Source organism: Equus caballus, chromosome X (assembly GCF_041296265.1).
Source record: "Equus caballus isolate H_3958 breed thoroughbred chromosome X, TB-T2T, whole genome shotgun sequence".
Classification (NCBI taxonomy): domain Eukaryota; kingdom Metazoa; phylum Chordata; class Mammalia; order Perissodactyla; family Equidae; genus Equus; species Equus caballus.
The window spans coordinates 97,007,592-97,009,796 of record NC_091715.1 but is presented as its reverse complement, the minus strand read 5'-3'; positions in this window follow the sequence as shown (position 1 = coordinate 97,009,796).

Here is a 2,205-nt window from a genome sequence, read left to right as displayed (position 1 = left end):
CCCAATTCATATGTTGAAATCCTAACCCCCAGCCTCTCAGGATGTGACTCTATTTGGAGATAGGGCCTTTAAAGAAGTGATTAACATAAAGTGAGGTCATATAGGTGTGCCCTAATCTAATATGACACTGTCCTTATAAGAGTAAGAAGAGACGAGGATATAGATGTGTGTGTGCAGAGGGAAGACCATGTGAAGACACAGTGAGAAGGTGCCATCTGCAAGCCAAGGAGAGCAGCATCAAAGGAAACGAAATCTGCTGCCACCTTGATCTTGGACTTCTAGCCTTCAGACTGTGAGAAAAGAAATTTCTGTTGTTTAAGTCACTCAGTCTGTGATGTTTTGTTACGGTAGGGCTAGCAAACTAATACACCCTGGGCTAGGCAAATGATTTTTAGGTGTGACAGTAAAAGCATGATGCCTAAAAGAAAAAAACCATAAATTAAACTTAACAAAAATTAAACATGTTTGCTCTACAAAAGACACTGTTAAGAGAATGGAAAGCAAGCCACAGAATGGGAGAAAATATTTGCGAATTGTATTTCTGATAAAAGAATTATATTAAGAATCTATAAAGAATTCTCAACACTTAACAATGAGAAAACGAAAAACCCAATAAAGAAATAGGCAAAGATTTGAACAGACACTTCACCAAAGAAGATATACAGAGAGCATAAAAGCATATGAAAAGATGCTTGACATAATTAGTCATTATGGGAATGCAAATTAAAACCACAGCTGCTAGAATGGCTAACATTAAAAAGACTGACCATCCCAAATGTTAGCAAGGATGTACAGGAACTGAAACCCTCCCACGTTGCTGGCTGGAATGCAAAACAGTGCAGCCACAGTGGAAACCGGATGGGCAGTTTTCTTATGAACATGCACTTACCGTACAACTGAGCAATCCCACTCCTGAGCTTCCGGTCAAGTGGAATGAAAACCTGTGTTCACACAAAAACCTGTAAGTGAATGTTCATAGCAGCTTTATGCATAATTACCCACAATTGGAAACAACCCCAATGTCCCTCAGCAGAGGAATGGATAAACAGACTGTGGTACAACCATTCACTAGAATGCTACTCAACAATAAAAAGGAAGGAATTTCTGATACCAGCAACAACATGGGTGAGTCTCAAATTCATTATGCTGAGTGATACATATATACTGTGTGATTCCAGTTACATGTTATTCTAGAAAAGGCAAACCGATAAGAATGTGGAACCGATCAGTGGTTGCCAGGGAGTAAGGGTTTGACTACAAAGGTTACAAGCAAGGGATTTTAGGGGGAGGAATAGAGGGGCAGTGATGGAACTATCCTGTATCTTGATTATAGTGGTATTGGTTACATAACTGTATATTTGTAAAAACTCATAGAATAGTTGCCCAGAAGAGTGAATTTTACTGTAAATAAATAAAAAATAAATGATAAAAAATTGATGGACTCAGATATTCACATACACAGTCAAACACCATCCTTCCTCCTGAAAATAATTATTTGCCTAGTTTTCTAAAAGTAGAGATAAGTTCAAGGATGAATAAGAGTAAGGCAAAAGATACTGCCATGTGTATGGAGAAATGGAAGCAATGTATTATTGCTAAGGAGCGATGCTGAAGAAGCAAACAGGACTGAACTTATGGAGGGCCTTGTAAGTCCTGCAAAGGGGTTTTCACCTTGTACTGGAGAGAATGGGAGCTATTGAATGGTTCTGAGAAAGAGAAGGATATGGTCAGCTGTACATTTTAGATAAACCAGGATGGCTGTGCTCTAGAGAAAGGATCTGACGTGTAGAAAGACTGAAAGCAAGGAGATCAGTTAGAAAGTGTTTGCTGTAGTCCAAGCGAGATGTGAAAAAATCCTGACCTCAAGCAGTCATAATAGGAATATAGAGTAGGGGAAGGTTTCTGAGGCCTGTGGAGTATAGGTGCCTAAGTTCAAGGGAGCCAGAAGGGAAGTAATGACCTCAGACAGGCATCTTTTAACTTTGGAGGGTTTCAGAGTACCTTCTTCTCACTACCTTGTTTCAGCCATAAGGAAGAGAGTCACGACTTCTATTCTAATTTCCATGATATGAACACATATGAATCCCAGACAACTGTTTTTTAATTACATACCCTCACATGCTTTTCAGATATTTCAATGAAATCCAGATGGCAACCAAACACCGGTGGCTAAATGACCTATAATTGGAATGACCATATATCCTG